Source organism: Scyliorhinus torazame, chromosome 18 (assembly GCF_047496885.1).
Source record: "Scyliorhinus torazame isolate Kashiwa2021f chromosome 18, sScyTor2.1, whole genome shotgun sequence".
Lineage (NCBI taxonomy): Eukaryota > Metazoa > Chordata > Chondrichthyes > Carcharhiniformes > Scyliorhinidae > Scyliorhinus > Scyliorhinus torazame.
The window spans coordinates 15629203-15654484 of record NC_092724.1 but is presented as its reverse complement, the minus strand read 5'-3'; the positions used below and the strand labels follow the sequence as shown (position 1 = coordinate 15654484).

Genomic DNA, 25282 nt, shown 5'->3' with positions numbered 1-25282 from the left:
ATAAAGAGTATTATTATTATTATTTTCCAAAACCATCTGGTGCGGTGCGGAGAGATGCAGAACAGGAAGGTGTCAGGTTCAAACTCTAAGTCAACACTGATTTAGCTGATCTTCTTGACCAGGGAATTGGTTGGGAGGAAGTGGGTATGGGGGGAGGAGGGGGGTGTAATGATCAAGAAATCCCACACTAGATTGTTGCCTAGGACCATTACCACAAAAATGTACCATTGCATCTTGGCAGAGAACAGGACACTGCTTTGCCCCGATAAACTTCATAGTCCAATAGACTGCAGATGCTCACAACCCATCTGTGAAAAGGGTGAAGGTGCACTTGGACAAGGTACTGGAGAGTTACTGGATCTGTAATGCTTTACCCAATTGAGTCAGCACCTTCAGGAGCAGAAAATGGGAGAGGAAGATCATCAGTAAATTCAAAGCAAAAGTCAATTAACTGGCCACGTTCACTATCAAATTTATTTTTTGTCGTGTTCAACTGCTGTTCAGCTATACCCAGCTGGCTCAATCCAGACTCGGCAGCTGAGCCAGTAAGTTTCTAATCCGTACAAAATGAATTTGTGCCTTTAACTATGGGGCCATCTCGTGAACCAATATTATCAAGTTACAGACCAACTATATTAAATGGTTAGCCGAGTTAACAAAAATGGATCCTCAGTCATTTGAACATCGAATCCTTGGTTTTTGTGTGAACATTAATCAAACTCCAACATTACAACAGCGACTACACTTCAGAAGTACTTCAATGATTTTAAAGCCTTTTGAGAACTCCCAACATTTGTGGATATGCTATATAAATGCAAGTTCTTTCTTTACCTGTGGCGATACGCATGGGGATTCAACGCTAAGTGTATCCCTCAGGCAAAAAGATTTAGAGCATAGGAAAAATTAAAGCAGACCCTGCAGCCATGATACATGTTAAAGTCATATATTCTGTCTTTATTTTTATTCTAAATTTCTATCTTCGGAGCAGCACAGTGGCGCAGTGGTTAGCACTGCTGCCTCACAGCGCTGAGGACCTGGTTCGATCCCAGCCCGGGTCACTGTCTGTGTGGAGTTTGCACATTCTCCCCGTGTCTGTGTGGGTCTCACCCCCACAACCCAAAGATGTGCAGGTTAGGTGGATTGGCCACACTAAATTGCCCCTTAATTGGAGAAAAAAGAATTGGGTACTCTAAATTTAAAACCAAAAATAAATAAATACATTTCTATGTTCATATTTAATGAAAACTGCCTAGGTATACTTCTCAATTGTAATTGCATCCTCTGATAGTGGAAACAGATTCAGTGCCAAAATAGTATTATTACAGTACAATACGCATTATGTAGGAGTTTACATCATTAATGTGGGCATGGATTTTATGGTGGGCAAAGGTGACATACATACAAACGTGTAGGGAACTGCACTGCACTCGCTCACCAAGCAAAGCTTATCACTCAGAGAAGTTTGCTATGTGCACCATATCGATTTCTGTTAAAAATGCACAGTAACAGAACATGAATGTCAATACCCAATTAGATCATTTTAATCGAGTGTTTTGATCATCTATTTTCATTCATTTTGTAAACTCAAGCTTTCTAACATTCTATTTCCCAAGCTAAATCAATCACAATTACTGCCATTTTAGGAGTGAAGACAGTTTACAACTGTATTTCCAGTAAAACTCATAAAACATCAGAATATGTGTATTTAGAACACAGCTCTCTTCCTACAAAGTTTAGAGATCCCTCACACAGTAACGTTTAAAAAAAATTGAGAGTACCCAGTTATTTTTTTTTTCCCAATTAAGGGGCAATTTAGCGTGGCCAATTCACTTACCCTGCACATCTTTTTAGGTTGTAGGAGTGAGACCCACGCAAACAGGGGGAAATGTACAAACTCCACACAGAGTGACCTGGGGCTGGGATCGAACCCGGGCCCTCAGTGCCGTGAAGCAGCGGTGCTAACCACTGTGTGGCTGTGCCACCCTCCACATACCAATAACATAGTCAAAGGAAATGCCTGTATATAAGTAAAACCCACGAACAAATTAAATCCTCTGGTACGTTTTAGGAACCTATGCACTACTTGTACCCCTCCACAAGGATTGCAATGAAGAAACTCACATTGTGATTACAAACTTATCAGTTTATAACTATTATTGGCAGCAGTACATTTTGTTCACTAATTAACTAGTTGAATTGAAAGGCCGTCTCTACTTTCACAATTCCAAGAAGTATTCTTTTATTAAACCTGGAGCCCCATTTGTGGTGAACCCAAACCAAATTACTAGGGGGAAAAAAATTGAAACAGGTAAAGTTTCCATTTGCCTCATGTTGTGTGTATATTAAGGAGAGGGGGGTACATTGGGGGCATATCAATCTCAACCACATCCAACGAGCTCATGCATTGTTGGCAATACCCAAACTCTGGAACGCTCTTCTCCACAGCTGCCACACCCTCAGAGTGGAGAGGTAGCTGATGGACTTTAACTGGCTATAAACATGCAGCATACCCACGCACACTTATCTGGTACCAAGTGGGAAGAATCTCAGCTTTTAGCAGCAAGGTTACCCCTGCGGGTCCCATTAATAAGCCAGGCTGGTGAATTATCAGCAATGTCTGGAGTACTGGGGAGTTGATTGGCTTAGGGATTGCCACAGGGGACTTATGCTGCTCAAGCCTCCCTTTGCGGTCATCTTGGAATTCTGAAGATCCTAGAGAGATTTAAATTATCCCTCCACTTCCGATATAACTCAAGGGGGTACGCAGGGTACATATGACGCAGGCAAGAATGTGTGGGTTCTTTCAGGGGGTGGGAGACGTGTGTGAGAAGTGTGGGCGAGGACCAGCGAATCACGCACATCTATCGGAGAAGCTGGAGCTGATGGAGGGGAGGAAGGCCGATGTTGTGGCCTTCGCCTCTCCGATTGCCCAGCGACGAATTTTATTGGAGTGGCGGTCAGCAATGCCACCGGGGTTAGCAGCCTGGCTGGGTGACTTATATGACTTTCTTCGGCTGGAAAAGATCAAATATGAGTTAAGCGGTTCAACAGAGGGTTTCGAGGCATGGTGAGGGATGTTTATATCCGTGTTTGAGGGATTGTTCGTCGCAGTGGGGTGAGGAATTTGTACAAACTGTACAGTTGTGTGCTGGGATGTTTGTTTCCCGAATTGTGTCTGTGTTGTAACTTTTTAATAATAATAATAATAATCTTTATTGTCACAAGTAGGCTTACATTGCAATGAAGTTACTGTGAAAAGCCCATAGTCGCCACACTCCAGTGCCTGTTCGGGTACACAGAGGGAGGATTCAGAATGTCCAAATGACCTAACAGCACATCTTTCGGGGAGGAAACCGAAGCACCCGGAGGAAACCCACGCAGGCACAGGGAGAACGTGCAGACTCCGCGGACACAGACAGTGACTCAGCTGGGGATCGAACCTGGGACCCTGGCGCTGTGAAGTCACAGTGCTAACCACTGTGCTACCATGCTGCCCTTAGCGTTTGGAATAAAATACAATTAAAGTAAAAAAAACTATCCCTCCACTTGAAGGAGGATAGCCAAAGGCAAGCAAAGATCTGTCGGAGTCACTCATTGTATGCAAGACAACTCACCACAAAATCGGAGTACATACCCATCAAATAATTGTTCTATCAGTTATGAAGGCAGTGCTTGCTTCTCAGTCATGACAGGCACAAAATCCTGGAAACATCAGAGTATGTTCACACATCCAGCAGAACTTTGCATACTAATATAAATTAATTGCTGAGACAGGTACTCCTTGTACCTTCAAAATCTTCCTTTGAGCTATGCAAAACCTCAGTGCAGCATGGCACATTGCTATTGCCCACACGTTAGAAATTTGTTCAAAAAAGATGAGCAGAATATATTAGATCCGCAGGTAAGTCTGCACAACACATTACCTAGAAATAGCATAATTCTTTCAGAAATGGTCAGAACTAACACTCTTGAATCAAATCCTTACAATGCCATCCACAGCGTCATAGCCATGATACTGATTGCAGTCAATGACAGTTAATTCTCTGGACTTGGCAAAGCTGGTGATCCTGGAATATGGAACACTATGTATATCTTGCACTCTGAATTGCGTGTAATTTTCCAGGCAGGTTGCTGGAGCATGGGGTATCACAGGCAGGTACAATCATTTACGACACCAACCGCCAGCCACTTGCACTTTCTACCAGTGGTCAACGGATAGTAACCAGAAACAGGAATCCTGTTAATTTCCCTGATCAAATCCAGGGTCAGAGGCAAATGTGCATGTCAACAGTCACCCCAACTACTTTGAACAAAATGTAGCATACTTTGAATGCTTTTCTGGCATACTGTGAAACATCACTACGAACAAAGCAAGTTATTTCTCGCCTGCAGGCAGTTAATATACATTTAAAACATTCAATTCAGGGGCAGCACAGTGGCACAATGGTTAGCACTGCTGTCTCACGGTGCCGAGGACCCAGGTTCAATCCCGGCCCCGGGTCACAGTTCGTGTGGAGTTTGCACATTCTCCCAGTGTCTGTGTGGGTCTCACCCTCACAATCCAAAAAGATGTGCAGGGTAGGTGGATTGGCCACGCTAAACTTCCCCTTAATGGGAGAAAAAAGAATTGGGTACTCTTAAATTTATTTTTAAAAGTTAAAACATTCAATTCAAAATGTAAAAATGAAATCGGAATATAATTTCCTGATGTAGAGGAATTTATGTTATGGAATTGTTTAACTTGGGACCTTCCTTGTGCGTATCTCTCATTAATACAGTGGGCAATGGTTCAGACAAATGCCAAGTGAAATTGATCAATAGTTGAACAACTTCCATCTTATGTGGTGACCTTCACTGGATAAACCGATAAAACTCAGAAGTATTTAAAAAAGGTCCATTAGTCGATCCGTCAAATGAGACATAAAGCCAGACCTTGTCTGGTTGCTTATTAAAGATTCCATGGCACTAGTCAAAAGACGAGGTCGGAATTCTAGTATCGAGATAAATTCCTTCCTTTTTAAAAAAAAATAATTTTTATTAAAGGTTTTCATAAAATATCAATAACAAAATGAAAAAGAAACCCAACAGGGTTAAGTACAGAACACAGTCCAGAAAAACAACCCTCCATACCCCCCTCCCCCCCCTGTACGTAAATAATAAATTAACATTAACAACCCGACTTAATACAACAAGTATATACAACCCCTCAGACCCTCCAGTGTAAATAACAAAAACAAAAACAGACCAAAAAAATAATTAAAAATAAAGTGACCCCCCCCCAGAGTTGCTGCTGCCATTGACCAATGTCTACCGCTCTGCCAGGAAGTCTAAGAACGGTTGATAAATTCCTTCCTTAACCAAAACTATCAGCTTTTTGTCGAAACTTGTACCTGTCCATATAGCATTCCATGTGGAGCATTTTGCAATGCTTCTAAAATGTGCTAAAGTATTATATAAACGAAGGCTTCTTTCTACATGGAAGGAAGACGGCCAGCAAGACCCCATGTAAAAGTTTTAATCTGAGGTTTCTTTATCTTTAAAGCAGACACATCTCCTGGGACATATAGCGTTCTAAAAAAACAATTGTGTATCTCCCAGTTAAAATCTGTCTGCCCAGGGCAGCACGGTGGCACAGTGGGTTAGCCCTGCTGCCTCACGGCACCGAGGTCCCAGGTTCGATCCCGGCTCTGGGTCACTGTCCGTGTGGAGTTTGCACATTCTCCCCGTGATTGCGTGGGTTTTGCCCCACAACCCAAAGATGTGCAGGCTCGGTGGATTGGCCAGGCTAAATTGCCCTTTAATAGGAAAAAATGAATTGGGTACTCTAAATTTATTTTTAAAAATCTGTCTGCCCGGGGTGCGACTCAAATGGTATAAGATTCAGGGAAATGCAGAACAGTTTCGCAACTTGGGCGGAACTGTTGCCTTATCAGCTAACAGATTAATCTTTACAGTTTTTGTGCTTACACGGTGTACTCTACAATTGTTATATTCACACTTTTAAACTTAAATTAGAAACAATATTTAATTTACAGATTTATTTTTATAAATTGTAAATGACAGGAAAAAAAGTGGCAACAAGCTTCCTGAAATATTCTGGACATTAAATGTTATTGTGATGCACAGCATTCAGAATGCCTGCAGCTTGCTAGCGTTTCCATAGAGAGTAAGAGCTGTGGCATTTGAATAGGATTATTCACTGCTTTTTTCAAGGAACACAAGTGTATATCACAAAGAAGTATTCAATGAAAGGGGAAAATCACTAGGTTTGCTCCCAGCACAGAAATGCTAACAAGTGATTCCAGCATCAAACCTAAACATTGTTTCTTTTATGGGGCGGGCATGGGAGAAAGGGAGGGGCTGAGATAACTTCCTGTTTTTTAGATTAATTCATGCAATGTAGACATTGTTGCCATGGACAGCATTTATTGTCCATTCTTAATTACCCTGGAGATGGTGATGGTAGGCCACCTCCTCAAACCACTGTAGTCCATGCGGTGTAGGTATACCTAGTGTTGTTAGCTAGGGAATTCCAGGATTGTGACCCAGTGGCAGTGAAGGAACGGCGACATAGTTCCATGTTAGGATGGTGTGCGATTTAGAGGAAACTTGACGGATGGTAATGTTCCCATCTGCTGCCCTTGTCCTGGGTGGTAGAGGTCACTGGTTTAGGAGGTATTGTCGAAGAAGCCTTGGTGATTTTCTGCAGTGCATCTCCACCAGTGGCGGAGGGAGTAAATATTTAAGATGATGAATGGGCTGCACAATCAAGTGGCAACTCTCAAGGCATCAGATCAAATATGAGCAAGGAAACCTCCTGCTGATTACCACGTACTGTCCACCCTCAGCTGATAATCAGTACCCCTCTATGTTGAACACCACTTGGAAGCACGGAGATTGGCAATGGAGCAGAATGTACTCTGGGTGGACTTCAATGTTCATCACTAAGAGTGGCTTGGGAACACCAACACAGACCAAGCTGGTTGAGTTCTAAAGGGCATGGGTGCTAGACTGGGTCAACAGCAGGTGCTGAGGGAACCAACAAAAGGAGAAAGACAGACTTGACCTCATCCTCACCAACCTGCCTCTGTCCATAACAGTTATCAACAGGAGTGACCACCGCACAATTCTTGTGGCGACAAAGTCCTGTCTTTGTAACCTCATGGTCAGGCATATTCCCCGATCTACCATTATCAGCAAGCCAGGGGATCAATCCTGGTTCAATGAAGAGTACAGGAGAGCATGGCAGGAGCAGCACCAAGCATACCTAAAAGAAGGAAAGAGTTTTCAACCTGGTGAAGCTACAACACAGGATACTTGCGTGCTAAGCAGCAAGTAACAGTCAGAGCTAAGGGGTGCGGTTCTCTGAAATGGAGACAGAGTGTTCGTGCCGTCGTGAACGTCGTCACGTTTCACGACGGCGCGAAGCGAGCGCGGGCACTACCGATTCTGGTCCCCACTGGGCTGCTCCAGCCTCCCTTCCTGGCGCCAAATGGGCGCCGCGCCAACCCGCGCATGCGCAGTTGGGCCACGCCAACCCGCGCATGCGCAGTTGGGCCACGCCAACCCGCGCATGCGCAGTTGGGCCACGCCAACCCGCGCATGCGCAGTTGGGCCACGCCAACCCGCGCATGCGCAGTTGGGCCACGCCAACCCGCGCATGCGCAGTTGGGCCACGCCAACCCGCGCATGCGCAGTTGGGCCACGCCAACCCGCGCATGCGCAGTTGGGCCACGCCAACCCGCGCATGCGCAGTTGGGCCACGCCAACCCGCGCATGCGCAGTTGGGCCACGCCAACCCGCGCATGCGCAGTTGGGCCACGCCAACCCGCGCATGCGCAGTTGGGCCACGCCAACCCGCGCATGCGCAGTTGGGCTACGCCAAACCATGCATGCGCAGTTGGGCCACGCCAACCCACGCATGCGTGGGGGACTTCCTCAGTGCGCCGGCCCCGACCCAACATGGCGTGGGGGTTCAGGAGCTGGCCGTATAATAAAATAGTGCCGGGGCTGGAGAGGCCAGCCTGATTGGTGGCTCCCGATCGCGGGCCAGACCCCATCGGAGCCCCCCCCCCCCCTCCCCCCGCCGGGTGAAGGAGTGTTTTTCCCCACCCCACAGGCCACTCCCCGGCCCTACGCGCAGAGTACCCGCCGGCAGCGACCAGGTGTGAACAGCACCAGCGGGACTCAGCTTTTTTCCGCGCGGCCACTCGGCCCATCAAGGCTGGAGAATCGGCGGCCCGGCCGCGGATAGCGGCCCGCGACCGGCTCTGCGCCAAACGCGCCGTCGCAAATGGTGCCGATTCTCTGCTCCTTGGAGCCGGCGTCGGACCAGCGCCGCAGGAAAAATTGGCGCGAGCGCCGATTCTCCCATACGGTGTGGCATGGGAGAATCGCGCCCAAGATATCCCACAACCAACGGATCAGGTCTAAGCTCTGTAGTCCTGCCACATCCAGCCGTGAATGGTGGTGGGCAATTTTTTTAAAAAAAATTTGAGTACCAATTCTTTTTTTCCAATTAAGGGGTAATTTAGCGTGGCCAATCCACCTACCCTGCACAGTGTTGGGTTGTGGGGGTGAGACCCACGCAGACACGGGGAGAATGCAAACTCCACACGGACAGTGACCCAGGGCCGGGATTGAACCCAGTTCCTCAGCGTCGTGAGGCAGCAGTGCTAACCACTGCACCACCGTGCTGCCCTGGTGGTGGACAATTAAACAACTGACTGGAGGAAGAGGCTCCACAAATATCACTATCTTCAATGATGGGGAAGCTCAGCATATCTGTGCGAAAGATAAGGATGAAGGATTCGCAACAAACTTCAGCCACAAGTGCTGAGTGAATGCTCCTCTCAGCATCCTCCAGAGGTCTTCAGCTAATTCAATTCATTCCATGTGATATCCAAGAAATGACTGAAGGCACTGAATACTGCAAAGACTACGGGCCCTGACAAAATATTCTGGCAATAGTCCAGGAAGAGTTGTGCACCAGAACTTGCCACGCCCCTAGCCAAGTTGTACCAATACAGCTACAACACTGGCAATGTGGGAAATTACCCAGGTGTGCCCTGTACACAAAAAGCAGGAAAAATCCAACCCAACCAATTACTGCTCCATCAGTCTACTCTCTATCTTCAGCAAAGGGATGAGAGAAGTCATCAACGGTGCTATCAGCAGCACCTGCTTAGCAATAATGGATAGCACAATGGCTAGCACTGCTGCCTCACAGCGCCAGTGACATGGATTCGATTCCGACCTCAGGTGACTGTGTGGAGTTTACACATTCTCCACATGTCTGCGTGGGTTTCCTTGGGTGCTCCAGTTTCCTCCAACAGTTCAAAGATGTGCAGGTTAGATGGATTGGCCATGCTGAAAAATTGCCCCGTAGTGTCCACAGGTTTGATTGGGTGGGGTAATGGGGATGAGGCAGGGGGTTGGGCCCAGGGAGGGTGCTCGTTTTAAGGGTCGGTGCAGACTCGATGGACCAAAATGCCTCCTTCTATACTGTAGGGATTCTATAATCTGATGTTCAGTTTGGGTTCTGCCAGGCCACTCAGCTCCTGACCTCATTGCAGCCTTGGTTCAAACATAGACAAAACAATGAACTCCAAAGTGAGGTGAGAGTAACTGCCCTTGACAACAAGGATGCATGTGACCAAATATGGCATCAAAAAGCCCTAGCAAAACTGGAGTCGATGGGAATCATGGAGAAAACTCTTTACTGATTTGACTCATACCTTGCACAAAGGAAGATGGTTGTGGTTGTTGGAGGTCAGTCATCTCAGCTCCAAGTGGGAGTTCCTCGGGAATGTCCTAGGCCCAAACATCTTCAGCTGCTTCATCAATGACCTGCCTTTATCATAAGGTCAGAAGTGAGGATGCTTGCCAATGATTGTACAATGCTCAGCACCATTCACAACTCCTCAGATACCGAAGCATACATGTCCAAATGCAACAAGACCTAGACAATATCCAGGCTTGGACTGATAAGTGGCAAGTAGCATTCATGCCACACAAGTGCCAGGCATTCAATGGCATTACTGTCACTAAGACCCCCCCCCCCACCCCATCATCAACATCCTGGGGTCACCATTGACTAGAGACTTAACTGCATCAGCCATACATGGGCAGCATAGTAGTGCAGTGGTTAGCGCTGTTGCTTCACAGTACCAGGGACCCAGGTTCGATTCCCGGCTTGGGTCACTGTCTGTGCGGAGTTGCGCCTTCTCCCCGTGTCTGCATGGGTTTCTTCCGGGTGCTCCGGTTTCCTCCCACATGTCCCAAAAGACATGCTTGTTAGTTGAATCGGACATTCTGAATTCTCCTTCAGTGTACCCAAACAGGCGCCAGAGTGTGGTGACTAGGGAATTTTCACAATAACTTTGTTACAGTGTTAATGTAAGCCTACTTGTGACACTAATAAAGATTATTATAAATACTGTGGCTTGTGCAAAGAACGTGATAGGGATGGAAATGTTTTACGTACCATGTTTATGTTGCTGTTGTCGTTATCGTTATTATAAAAACTACAAATACCCTAATAAAATGGTTTTTTTTAAAATAAATAAATACTGTGGCTACAAGAACACGTCAAAGGCCAGGAATCCTGTTGTGTGTAACTCACCTCCTGACTCCCCAAATCCTGACCACAATCTACAAGGCTCAAGTCAGGAGTGTGATGGGATACGCTCCACTTGCCTGGATGAGTGCGGCTCCAAAAACACTCAAGAAGCTCAACACCATCCAGGACAAAGCAGTCGACTTGATTGGCATCCTTTCCACAAACATTAATTCCCTCACCACCGACGCGCAGTAGCAGCACTATGTACCATCTACATGATGTATCATCAAGGCTCTTTAGGCAGAAACTTCCAAACCGATGACCACCACCATTGAGAAGGGCAGCAGGTACATAGAAACATCACCAACTGGAGGTTCCCCTCCAAGCCACTCACCATCCTGACTTGGAAATATATCGCCTTCCGTTCACTGTCGCTGGGCCAAAATCCTAGAATTTCCTCCTTAACAGCACTGTGGATGTACCTACACTACGTGGACTGCAGCAGTTCAAGGGGGCACTCACCACCTTCTCAAGGGCAATTAGGGATGGGCATTGAATGCTGCCCTAGCCAGTGAAGCCCACATCCCTAGAATGAATAAAGGAAAATGTGGATTGGGTTTGGAAGGCCGTTGTAGGTTGTATTGAACTAAACCTGGTTTTAGCTGGCAGTGCTGAGAATACTAGAATACAGCTTCCATCCTTTTCTGGGGAGAGGAAGTAAGAACCACGTATTTTATATATATATATATATATATATATATTTACCGTTATTCGTCCTACTGTTATCCACCACTGTATATATGTTCACTGTTGTTTTTATTCACTGTTACTTACTGTTGTTGTATTGATGCTTCTGTTGGCTCCGCCTGTGGCTCCGCCCCTCAGGGGAGGTATATAATTGGCAGACCTGTGGCCAGCTCTCAGTGCGGGAGCAGCAGCAGGCTGGCATATTTCTTAGCTTATTAAAACCACTGTTCTCTTCTACAACTCGACTCGTGTGAATTGATGGTCCATCAATTTAATAAGCTAAAATATCACAATGGACGCCGCTCTTAAGCCTGACCGACTTGAACTCGACCCACAGGCAGCTGAAGCCACTGCAATCTTTGAGCATTGGCTAAGTTGTTTCGAGGCCTACCTCGATTCCTCGACCGACGACATCTCCGGGGCACACAAGCTGCGTCTCCTCAACGCTCGGGTGAGCCACAAAATTTTCCTATTAATCAAAGACGCGGCTTTGTATGAAGAGGCGGTTGCACTGTTGAAAGGACAGTTTGTGAGGCCGGTGAATGAGGTGTTCGCTCGACATCTTCTTACCACGCGGCGTCAGCGCCCTAGTGAATCACTGGCAGAATTCCTGCGGGACCTGGATACTCGCCAGGAATTGTAACTGCCAGGCAGTTACTGCAGTGCAACACACAGAACTCATGATCCGGGACACCTATGTGGCCGGAGTCCGGTCCAGTTATATCCGGCAACGACTGCTCGAACAGGGTGCCCTCGACATCAAGGACACGGTACAGCTATCTACCTCATGAGAGGTAGCATTCCAGAGTTTGGATGCCTTCATGCCTGACCACGCGGCATCCTCGTGGACGTCGGAGGCATGGCCATCACCCGACCCGGGTGTGTCCCATGCCTGTGCCGTGCGGCTGCCCGCCAACTCCGGAGGGTCGTTCTGCTACTTCTGCAGCCAGGGCCAGCACCCGAGGCAGCGTTGTCCAGCTCGGAACACGACCTGCAACGAGTGTGGTAAGAAGGGGCACTTTGCCAAAGTCTGCCCAGCCCGACCTAAAGTTCCCAAATTGAAAGCCTGCCAGGCCCGATCTGAAGCTCACAGATCCCGCAGTGTGGCATCGTGCCTGCCGGTACCGCCCCCTTCTAACGCGTCACCCACCTCGTGCAGTCCGTGCAGGCCATTTTGTCCGCCATCTTTAACACCGCCCGCCACGTGCGACCCGTTGGGGCCGCCACCTTGGCCACCATCTTTGACCCCGCCCGTCACGTGCGACTCATGGAGGCCGCCATTTTGGGACCACCCCGCTACCGCCAACCAGACCAGTCATCCGCAGCTCGGCTCTGTTACACTCGACCAGTCCCGGCCTCATCACCTCAAGAACTTTATGATGGCCATCCGGGTCAATGGGCATGAGACGTCCTGCCTCTTCGACTCCGGGAACACGGACAGCTTCGTCCATCCGGATACGGTAAGGCCTGCTCCCTCCGGATTTTCCCCGTGTCCCAAATAATCTCCCTTGCTTCCGGATCACATTCCGTGCAGATCCAGGGGTACTGTGTCACAAACCTTGTGATACAGGGCGTCCAGTACGCCAACTTTAAACTTTACGTCCTCCCCCATCTCTGCGCTCCCCTCTTATTAGGACTGGATTTCCAGTATAACCTCCAAAGCCTGACCTTGAAGTTCGGTGGACCCCTGCCCCCTCTCACGGTCTGTAGCCTTGCGACCAATAAGATCGCCCCTCCCTCGCTCTTTGTGAACCTCACCCTCGACTGCAAGCCCGTCGCCACCAGGAGCAGACGATACAGTGCTCAGGACAAGGCCTTTATCAGGTTGGAGGTCCAGCGACTCTTGCGGGAAAGGATCGTTGAGGCCAGTAACAAAGAACAAAACAAAGAACAAAGAAAAGTACAGCACAGGAACAGGCCCTTCGGCCCTCCAAGCCCATGCCGACTATGCTGCCCGACTAAACTAAACAGCCCCTGGAGGGCCCAAGTGGTGGTCGTCAGGACCGGGGAGAAGAACCGGATGGTCGTCGACTACAGTCAGACGATCAACCGGTACACGCAACTCGATGCGTATCCTCTTCCCCGCATATCTGACATGGTCAACCAGATTGCGCACTACCGAGTCTTCTCCACGGTAGACTTGAAGTCCGCGTACCACCAGCTCCCTATCCGCCCGGAGGACCGCCACTGCACTGCCTTCGAGGCAGACAGCCGCCTCTACCACTTCCTCAGGGTTCCCTTTGGCGTCACCAATGGGGTCTTGGTCTTCCAACGAACGATGGACCGGATGGTTGACCAGTACAGGCTGCGGGCCACGTTCCCGTATTTGGATAATGTCACCATCTGCGGCCATGATCAGCAGGACCACGACGTTAACCTTAAAAAATTCCTCCACACCGCCCAACTCCTTAATTTGACCTATAACAAGGAGAAATGCGTTTTCCGCACAACCCGACTAGCCATCCTTTGCTATGTCATGGAAAACGGAGTCCTAGGGCCCAACCCCGATCGCATGCGCCCCATCCTGCAACTTCCCCTCCCCCACTGCCCCAAGGCCCTGAAGAGATGCCTGGGGTTCTTTTCCTACTATGCCCAGTGGGTCCCCAATTATGCGGACATGGCCCCCCCACTTATCAAATCCACAATTTTTCCCCTGACGGCTGAGGCCTTCGACCGAATCAAGACAGACATTGCCAAGGCCACGTTGCACGCGGTGGATGAGTCCATTCCGTTCCAGGTGGAGAGCGATGCGTCGGACTTTGCTCTGGCCGCTACCCTCAACCAGGCAGGAAGGCCCGTGACTTTCTTTTCCCGTACCCTCCATGCCTCGGGATTCGACACTCCTCTGTCGAGAAGGAAGCTCAAGCCATTGTGGAAGCTGTGTGACATTGGAGGCATTACCTGGCCGGCAGGAGATTCACTCTCCTCACTGACCAATGGTCGGTTGCTTTCATGTTCAATAACACACAGCGGGGCAAGATCAAGAACGACAAGATCTTGAGGCGGAGGATAGAACTCTCCACCTATAACTGCGCTATCTTGTATCGTCCTGGGAAGCTCAATGAGCCCCCAGATGCCCTGTGGTACATGCGCCAGCACGCAAGAAGACCGACTTTGGGCCATCCACAATGACCTCTGTCATCCGAGGGTCACCTGGCTTCTCCATTTCATCAAGGCCCGCAACCTGCCCTATTCCACCGAGGAGGTAAGGACCATGACCAGGGACTGCCAAGTCTGCACGGAGTGCAAGCTGCACTTCTATTGCAGGCTCACCTGGTGAAGGCCTCACGCCCCTTTGAACGCCTCAGTGTCGATTTCAAAGGGCCCCTCCCCTCCACTGACCATAACGTGTACTTCCTCAACATGGTTGAAGAGTACTCCCATTTTCCCTTTGCCGCCCCATGACCCGACATGACCTCGGCCACTGTCATCAAGGCATCTTCACCTTGTTCGGTTTCCCCACCTACATCCACAGTGATCGGGGCTCCTCTTTTATGAGCGATACGCTGCGTCAGTTCCTGCTTAGTAACGGCATCGCCTCAAGCAGGACTACAACCCCGGGGAAACGGGCAGGTGGAGAGGGAGAATGCGACGGTCTGGAAGGCCGTCCTTCTTGCCCTACAGTCTCCCGCTGGCAGGAGGTCCTTCCCGATGCGCTCCACTCCATCCGGTCGCTTCTCTGCACCGCCACTAATGAGACTCCTCACGAACGTTTGTTTATCTTCCCCAGGAAGTCCATCTCCCGGGTCTCGCTTCCGTCCTGGCTGACAACACCAGGGCCTGTCCTCCTCAGGAAGCATGTGAGGAGCCATAAGTCCGACCCCCTGGTCGAGATTCAGCTCCTCCATGCAAACCCTCAGTATGCATACGTGGCACACCACGACGGACGGCAGGACACAGTCTCCCGCTAGGATTTGGCACCCGCAGGTTCCCCAGCAACCATCACCAATGCGCCCACTCCTACACCGCCTATCATCATCACTCGAATGTGGCGGGACTTGGCACCAGCAGCCCTCCCTGGGGCCGTTACCACCGCCCCCGCCCCTACACCGTCTCCCTCTCCGTCAACACATCACGATGAAGCTGCAGACAACACGCTCCCGGAGTCGAAGGTCCCGACACCCGTGCCCACACCGCAGCTGGGGCTGAGGCGATCATGGCGGAAGATCAAGGCTCCGGTCAGACTCAACCTGAGTCCACTTCACCTCCACTGGACTTTTGTTTAAAAACTGGGGTGAACCACGTATTGCTACTGTATATATATATATATATTTACCGTTATTCATCCTACTGTTATCCACCACTGTATATATGTTCACTGTTGTTCTTATTCACTGTTACTTACTGTTGTTGTGTTGATGCTTCTGTTGGCTCCGCCTGTGGCTCCCCCCCTCAGGGGAGGTATATAATTGGCAGACCTGTGGCCAGCTCTCAGTGCGGGAACAGCAGCAGGCTGGCATGCTTCTTAGCTTATTAAAACCACTGTTCTCTTCTTCAACTCGACTCGTGTGAATTGATGGTCCACCAAGAAGGAATTCAATCCTGCATGTGTGGGGTGTCAAACAAGGGCAGGGTTGAGCTCAGCTGTGAAGCCCTTGTGGTAAAACAGCCTGCCACTCGCATGATGAATGTCATTTCGATTGAATACTATATTGAGTGGTATCAGCAGCTAATGCAATGCATTAATTGCATGAATTCATAGTTTGCTCCTACCCACATGAATTTGTTTAGACAGGATTGTTACGGATGGTTACCAAAAATCTATTGTATACTTAAGTACAAAATGTTTTGCACTACAGCAGTGGTTCCCATTCTGCGGTCTGATCTGCGAGAGTACTGTAGGTGGTCCGTGGAAAAAAAATACAATGAATTTTAAGAGTGGCACAGTGGTTCACAGCGCCAGGAACCTGTGTTCGATTCTCACCTCGGGTAACTGTCTGTGTAGAGTTTGCACATTCTCCCAACAAATATATTCTACAAAACTTCAGAAACTTGCATTTACATAGCAGCTTTAACAACAAGTTATATTTGGGTGGGGTTACGGGGATAGGATGGAGGTATGGGCTTAGCTAGGGTGCGCTTTTCAAGGGTCGGTGCAGACTCGATGGGCCGAATGGCCTTCTACTGTACGGATTCTATGATTTCTATGGACCTCGTACATATCATAATCGATGTTACATTATTATTCACAATGCAATTTTCTTCACAAACATCCGAACGTAATATAATCTGCAATGTATTTGTGAGTGTGCATCAGAAACTATTAGAAACAGCTGCATTCTTAATACCATTGGTATACAAGTTTGACTTCCATTAGCCATAGGCTATGGAAAAAATAATGTTTGAAACAGCTTGCATATGTTGTGGTCCACAAAAGGTTCTGATAATGATCTAGGATCCGCATAAAAGAAGATTGGGAATCACTCCACTAGTGTTCAGATATGTATTGAATTTACAACATGCATTTTAATAGAATATGCCCTGCCGTCCTCTCTATACATTTGACATAGCTACTAATGCAACACCCATACACCTCTTTACAAAAAATCAACACAAATGATCTACATCAGTAGATAATTAAATACCCAGTACACCCTGATCACAATAGATTTTTAAATGTAATAGATGAAGCATCACAGTTGCCTCCAACACAGATCATTGCTGGTCACAAGACCAGTACACACCCTGCTGCTGAATCACCATACACATCAAGGCCATCCAGCTCATTCACCAACCACACCGGACACATAGAGCCCCAGAAATCCCACATGGGTGGCATGGTGGCACAGTGCTAACCATTGTTAGCACTGCTGTCTCACAGCTCCCGGATTCAATTCTGGCCTTGGATGACTGTCTGTGTGGAGCGAGCACATTCTCCCTTTGTCTGCGTGGATTTCCTCCCACAGCCAAAGATGTGCAGGTTAGGTGAATTGATAATGCTAAATTGTCCCTTAATGTCCAAAAATATGCAGATTAGATGGGATTACGGGGATAGGGCCAATGTTGGGTACTCTTTCAGAGGGTCAGTGTAGACTTGATGGGCAGAATGACCTCCTTCTGCAGGGGATTCTATTCTACAAAACTTCAGAAACTTGCATTTACATAGCAGCTTTAACAACAAGTTATATTTGCATAACACCTCTCACATAACAAAACATCCCACGCCGCTTAACAGGAGCGTTATAAAAGCAGCATTGCAAAACAAAGTATTACACTCAGCCACTTACGGCAATATTAAGGCTGATGACCAAAAGCTTGGTAACGGAGATGGTTTTAAGGGGTGTCCTGGAGGAAAGCAATTACACAGAGGTGTAGGGAATGTGTTGCTGAGCTGCGGGCACAGCCACCATCCACAAGATGCGAGAATTAGAAGATCACATTTGGGTTGTGGGGCTGGATGGGGAGAAGAGATGGGGAGAGATCTGAAAACAAAGATTTTTTTTTTTCTTTTTTAAAATTTTTGAGTATCCAATTCATTTTTTCCAATTAAGGGGCAATTTAGCGTGACCAATCCATCTACCCTGCACATCTTTGGGTTGTGGGGGCAAAACCCACACAAACACGGGGAGAATGTGCAAACTCCACACAGACAGTGACCCAGAGCAGAGATCTAACCTGTGACCTCGGCGCCGTGAGGCAGCAGTGCTAACCACTGCACCAACATGCTGCCCACATCTCAAAACAAAAATGAGAATGTGACAACATACCTTGTTTATTGGAGCATATAAGACAAAAGACACAATGCGACTCAAGGATATATTAGGACAGAGAACTTCATATATACGTGCAGACTAAGGACAGCACAGTGGTGAGCACTGCTGCCTCACAGCACCGAGGTCACAGGTTCGCTCCCAGCTCTGGGTCACTGTCCATGTGGAATTTGCACATTCTCCCTGTGTTTGCGTGGATTTCGCCCCCACAACCCAAAGATGTGCAGGGTAGGTGGATTGGTCATGCTAAATTGCCCCTTAATTTGAAAAAAAATGAATTGAGTACTCTAAATTTATATTAAAAAAAGATACATGCAGACTAAGACATGCACAAGACCACAATCAATGTAGTGCCTACTCTGCACTCAGCAAAAACTCCTAGACAGACTTAGGGCTTAAAGGTAACAACAAACCCCAGAAATATAGGGCAGTACAGTGGTTAGCACTTCTGCCTCACAGCTCCAGGGTCCCAGGTTCAATTCCAGCCTTGGGTGACTGCGCGGAGTTTGCACTTTCACCCCATGTCTGCATGGGTTTCCTCCGAGGTGCTCTGGTTTCCTCCCACAGTCCAAAGATATGCAGGTTAGCTGGATTGGCCATGCTAAATTGCCCCAAAGGTTAGGTGGGGTTTACTGGGATATGGGGTGGAGGTGTGGGGTGTTCTTTCCAAGGGCTGGTGCAGACTCGATGGGCCGCATGCCCTCCTTCTGCTCTGTAAATTCTATAGTTCCACTAAAACCACCTGGGCACAGGTCGTACTTGGTCACCAAATAGATCTAAACTCTCACCCAGCCTAAATCGACCAAATAACTTTGACAGACAGGTAGCAGAAGAGAGATGACATGTTTTTCTAGCCTGTGTTACGGATCTCCTCCCTATCAAACACCACCAAGCTCCCCCCCCCCCCCCCCCCCCCCAAGGCAGAGGTTGGTGTCTCGCCACCCCCATACATCCAAGCCCCCCCCCCCTTTGACGATTACTCACTCGGCCAGTCGATAAAGTTGGGTCACATTTCTGTCAGAAACGCCGTCCCCGCCCTCGGGGATCGATAATCTGCGCCGATATCGTCGAATGAAAATCAAAAACGCCCGGCGCCACGAACGCCCTTCCCGCCCCCACCCCGGAGGGGAGCCGCGCGGGCAGCAACCGCCCGAGCGCGCGCCCACCCTCCACCCAACGGCCGGCGACAGGGAACAACCCCAGGTAGCTCAACAATGAGGCAACTCTCCAACAAACTCTCTTCCTGCTCACAATTCCAGCCACCAACTTAACCAAATAAAAAACCTACAGCTGAGGTCTTAGTCTGGTACTTTTTTTTTTAAAGTCCTGCCATGTCCCACTCACCTGAAACAGGTACATCAGGTTAAACTTAGTCAACAAGAATGTGTTTACTTGAGACTGTTGTGATCTCCATCTTATTTTCCATCCACTCAGATTTTCTTTTCCTTTTTTTTTAAAAAGAGAGAAATCTTGACTCCTGCAGGTTCTTGACTTGCATATGGGGTTGTGCTTATTTACTGCCAAGACCAATCCTTCGGAACTAACCTAAAAGCAACAGCAGAAGTCCAACAAGATTCCCACAATTCAAACTGTTGGAAGTTCTTGGTGGCGATTAGAATGGACTTCATACGCCATCAGCTGGAGAGGGGTGAAAGCGACGGGATCAAAATAAATGGCTTGCAAATAAAAAATGTCAAAGGTTTTTTTGTAATCAAAATGCAGCAGATGCTGGAAAATGAAGATGACAGCAGAGAATGCTGAAAACACTCAGCTGCATCAACTGGAAAGAACCGAGAAGTTGAGATTCAAAGTGGGAATCTTTGTCAAAACTGGTAGGTATTACCGATGAACAGCATTTTAAAAGGAGGAGAAACGAGTACACATAGCTGAATCATCAAAGGATGGAATCAAAAGAATCAACTGCATTTATGCAGAAAAGAAAAGTACTGCAGATGCTGTAAATCTGAAATAAAAACTGAAAATGCTGGAAATATTCAATAGGTCAGGAGAGGAAAACAGGGTTAATATTTCAGCTGCGCCATCCAAAGCTGCTTCTCATATTTTGTTTATTAAACAGTCTATAAGCATATAAAAGATAAAAAGGGATATAAATATAAAAAAGGATTTTTAAAAACCCACCTGCAGCCCATGAACCATTGATTATCAACAAAAAGGAAGAGCGCTGTGCCAGACACAGTCAGGCACCATTGTGCGACAGAAGACCGTTTCAAGACACAAAACCACAACAGTGCATCAGCGCTATGGGAAATCCAAGTACAAGTCCACCGGCAACCATATAACTGCACACGGAGGTCAGAGAAGTCCACAAGAGCATGCCCACAATACACGCACAGGTTGCTCCTCTGGGGGAATCTGCCTCACTTTTCCCAGCCCGCAGTTCCCAGCAGCAAAGTCCCACCAGTGGGAAGTCACGCCTATGCAAAACACGCCGTAGGAGCAAGAGGGCGATGGGTGAGGGCAAGGAGTGCAGCAGTAGTCCGTACAGGAAACCCTTCCGCACAATGCGAAAGGGCACAGAGGGTATTTCCGTGAGGCAGTTAGGGTTGTGGGGCATCAGCTCCTGAGAGAGGTTTTAGGGCTTGGGGCCAATGTGGAATTCCGTCCGAGCAGGAGTCCGCTCAGACGGGAGTCCACCGCACACCTGTCCGTTCTTGAGACCGTAAGTTCCGTTGGGTCCGAGCACGACCGTTTGGAGGTCATGGATGCCGTTGGCTGCGAGCTGGACACCCACCGTCACTCAATGTGCCAATTCACAGGGCGTCATTCAATCCATTCCTCCGCCACCCAGTACGCCCCTGATCCTGGTCGCCCCGGCAGCCACATCCCTCCACTCCGCCAGCCACTTGAAATGCTACTGGAGGTGGAGGTGCTGGTTCCTGAGCAACGGCTCCTGGACGACAGCCACTACCCCTGACGGGGGAGAGCTACGGTGTGAGGTGACCATTTTCCAAACTTTAAGTAGGTCCTGGTAAAAGATGCTCAACGCCTTCAGGGTGTAATGAAGACCCCGCCTATCAATGAACAGGAGCTGCACATCATAGTTTAGGCCATGCACCTGGCAGAAGAAATATATCGCCAGGGCACACCATCATGGTGAAGGCTCAACATAGAGGTATCGCTGCAGGGTCTGAATGCAGAAGGTCACGCCTGGGTGCAAAGACACACCAGCGCCTGGCCACCCTCCCTAAGCGGGAGACTCAGGATCTCAGCAGTGACCCAGTGCAGTCTCTGTCCCAGAAGAATTCCATAAGTGTTGGCTGGACATTTGTGACAAAGGCAGGGGGAGGGATCAAAGTGACCAGCCAGTACCACAACATGGAGGCAATCAGCTGTAAGGCAGCACTCAAAGCAGTCCTGTCCAGCGTCGCAAGCGAGCGGTGACATTGGCCTCCAGCTCTTGGCAGTTAGCTGGCCAGGACTTCTCAGCCAGACAAATATGGACTTCCAAGTAGAGAATACTGGTCCTGCTCCAGGTGAAAGGCCTGAGCTCCTCTGGGAGGGGGTCCAACTGCCACTGACCGATCAGGAGTCCGGAACACTTGGCCCAGTAGATCATGGCAGAGTACACAGCCTGGCACTTTGCATCCTCTGCAGGTCAGCAGGGTCTGTAAACATGAAGAGCACGTCATCAGCGTAAGCTGAAAGGACCACCCTGATGCCCGGCCCACGCAGAGTCAGTCCCGATAACTTCCTCCACTTGAGGCACAGGAAAAGCTCCATGCAAATGGAATAGAGTTGGCCAGACAAGGGGCAACCTTGACACACTCCGCTCCCAAAATGAAGGGGCGCCATCAGGGACCCGTTAACTTTTATGGTACACTCTGCGGCAGAGTACAGAAATCGGATCAGTGCGACAAAATGCGCCCCAAACCCAAATGCTTGCAAAGTCCCGAATAAATAATCATGGTCCACCCTGTTGCATGTCTTCTCCTCGTCAAGAGACAGAAGCCGTCCTACAGACCAGCCGTCTGGGTGTGATGCATCAGCTCCCAGACCAGATGGATATTATCATGGATTTTGCGCCCAGGACCATGTAGGACTGGTCAGGGTTGATCATGTGGCCAAGCAAGGTGCCAAGGCCCAAAGACATCAGATTGGCGAAAGCTTTGTAGTCCGTGCTGATGAGGGAGACTAGTTGCCAGTTTTTAAGAAGGTGGAGATCCCGCTTCTTCAGCAGCAGGGTAATGGTGTCCCTACTCCACTAAAAGGGCATCTCCCTGGTCGCGATACCTTCCCCCAAGACCCCATGTAATCGTTGCCCAGGACATCCCAGAATTGGGCAGCACGGTAGCATTGTGGTTAGCACAATTGCTTCACAGCTCTAGGGTCCCAGGTTCGATTCCCGGCTTGGGTCACTGTCTGTGAGGAGTCTGCACGTTCTCCCTGTGTGTGCGTGGGTTTCCTCCGGGTGCTCCGGTTTCCTCCCACAGTCCAAAGATGTGCAGGTTAGGTGGATTGGCTATGCTAAATTGCCCTTAGTGTCCAAAATTGCCCTTAGTGTTGGGTGGGGTTACTGGGTTATGGGGATAGGGTGGAGGTGTGGACCTTGGGTAGGGTGCTCTTTCCAAGAGCCGGTGCAGACTCGATGGGCCAAATGGCCTCCTTCTGCACTGTAAATTCTATGAATGTGCTATGAATGCCCTGTAGAACTCCACGGTCAGCCCGTCTAGCTCTGGAATTTTTCCCTTGGAAAGACTGTTGCAGGCGCCGAACAGCTCCTCCATTCATCGAGTCTCCCGACGCCCTCCAGTCTGACCAGTGACAGGTCCTCCCACAAAACTCTGCAAGCATCCCTGCTAGACGGATCTGGAGAGAAAAGAGCAGTGTAGCAGTTTCAAGCATGGGGCCTAATGCCTTTCAGATCCGAGACAAGGGATCGGTCGTCAGCCAGCAGCCTAAGGAGCTGGGACGCTCCCATGGTGCATTCGGTTTGGGAGTGGGGGTGAAGTCAGGGATCACTTCGGGAGCCTCGGAGACCGGGGCGCCATTTAAAAATGCCGTCCCGAGCTCTCGCAACACAGGGGAGTTCCAGTGAGCAGAGCCTCCCACTGTACATAACGGGGCTATGTGTGGCCTCGGCTGCGCGTTCCCTGTTCAGGCCCCTTATACAACTCGAGCCGCATTGAATAGCCATGTGTTTCTCTGCACTGCGGGCGCCGGGAAACACGCGGCTAAACCCACCCGCTATGGGACTTTGTTCCCTTTTGGGCGAATCGTGCCCTGAGTGTGGGCTACACCAGGGAGAGACTCCCCAAGACCCCAAAAAGAGACAAATCTGTGTGGGTAAATACCAGTGTGGATCTCACCAAGAAAACCAGCGAGAAACATCACGCCAAACTCTTCCAAAATGACACTTAGAAAATTTTCCGCAGATGTTTTTTCTATTAGTTGAGGACTCCCAGATAACTGCATTGCAGTGCCAGCCAAAATGATGTACTCAAGGCACTGAGGGGGAACCTGAATCCACATCATTCTGACTCAGAGGCAGAATGCTACCAAAGAGGCACGGTGGACACTTAAAATGGAAGAGGTCCAGGACGGCTCGGAAATATAATGAGTTGGTGCAGCTGCAGAGAGACACCAAATAATATTAATGTTCATCATGTCCTATTAAAAAGTCCCTCCATTTTGTTCTTCTTGCAGGTTTATGCCACACTTCACAGCAGATGTTAGATTGATTCAAGGACGGGATTACAGGATGGTACCCCCAGTACAACAGCTGTATTCCAAGGAGGACTGTAAAGGACATAAGAAATAAACCACAAAGAACATGGCTTGTAGCAAGGAGGAAAGCATTCAGCTAAGTCTTGACATCTGTTAATTCTGTCTTTCAAGCCAGAAATGATTCACCTTAAAAAGATGACATGCCCGATCTAACTGAATTGCAACAGAGTACCGTGTTGAGCGCGTTTAGCACGCTATCTAACGGGACTTTGTTGCATCCGGGGCCTCAGCGGTTTCCTGCACTGAGGAGATCCGCTCACCGGATGGCGTCCCGATCTCTCGCCCCCGCCTCCCTTGCAGGCCCAAACTCATCTGTAAGCGCCCCCCCCCCCCCCCCCCCTCACTGGGGACCTCAAATTCACTCAGGGGGACCCCCCCCCCCCCCAAGTGCCTTGTTCCCTGTTTGTGGGGACCAGCACTGAATGGCCCTCGCCTGAGGTCTCCAAGGCAAAGGGTTAGATCCCTGGGCCTTGGTAGATCAAGCCTCAATGGGTGGGATTCAGATTGTGTGTCTCTCGCAATCCCATTAGATCTTGCGAGGTGTGCCGAGCCAGGTAGATCCTGGAAGTGGATTTCCGTGACCGTTATAGATTGTAAATATGAAAATACAGTAGTGTATAGACTTCTTCCTTTTAAAATTCTTTCCAATTAGGAGGCAATTTAGCGTGGTCAATCCACCTACCCTGCACATTTTTGGGTTGTGGGGGCGAAACCCACGCAAACACGGGGAGAATGTGCAAGCTCCACACGGACAGTGACCCAGAGCCGGGATCGAACCTGGGACCTCGGCGCCGTGAGGCAGCAGTGCTAACCACTGCTCCTCCGTGCTGCCCAGTAGTTGTATAGACTTCAATGTAATTTTACAGGGCTCTGTTCCAGTCAGTGGAAAATTAACAAAATTATGCTATTCCCCATTTACTCAGTTCCTTATTTTGTTCTCAAATTTGACAATGCACAAATGCCAATATATGATTGCTAAAAGAAGATAATTGAGGCATTTACACCAAGTAACCTTTTTATATTTAAAAAAATCTGCAAGAATAAAACTATCTAAAACAGCAGAGTGTGGGAAAGCCTCAACATTCTTTTAAGGAAAATTATAAGTTTAAAAGTTGTATTTTAACAGAATTTTTGAACAAAGGCCCTGTTTGAAATGACACATAAAATAAATGCACATCAAACTCTCAAAGCATAAACCACCAGTGACGAAAGTCAAACAACAACAAATGGAAGTATATCCTCCAAACCAATACTTCCAACAGAATGCCAACTCAGTGTAACGTAACAAGTTAACTGCAGCCCACAGATGCTACACAGATTCTACCACTTCCTGGGAGGACAACTTTAGAGGACAATGCCAAAAAGGCACACTACTACACTCATTAAGGTCATATCTACTTGTATTCAAGTATTCTCAGAAGCACTTAGAGAAGCCACAGGAAGCATGACATGTTTCATATTCTCTGCAGAACCCTGGCTGATATTTACTGGATAACAATCTTCGCCGTGCAACTTAGAA

General features: G+C 48.6%; 1 protein-coding gene across 2 annotated transcripts in view; it reads right to left on the bottom strand.

The window, feature by feature from the left end:
• The window catches only part of LOC140394968 (semaphorin-4E), a 116624-nt gene extending 97044 nt beyond the window's left edge, over positions 1-19580 (bottom strand). Inside the window, exon 1 of one of the 2 annotated variants that reach the window (XM_072482228.1) lies at positions 19363-19580. The gene's annotated coding sequence lies outside the window, so the exon portion shown is untranslated. Of the gene's footprint in view, positions 1-19002; positions 19110-19362 lie in introns of those variants that run through there. The other variant, XM_072482229.1, reaches the window with a different exon arrangement.
• Between the last annotated feature and the right edge of the window lie 5702 nt (positions 19581-25282).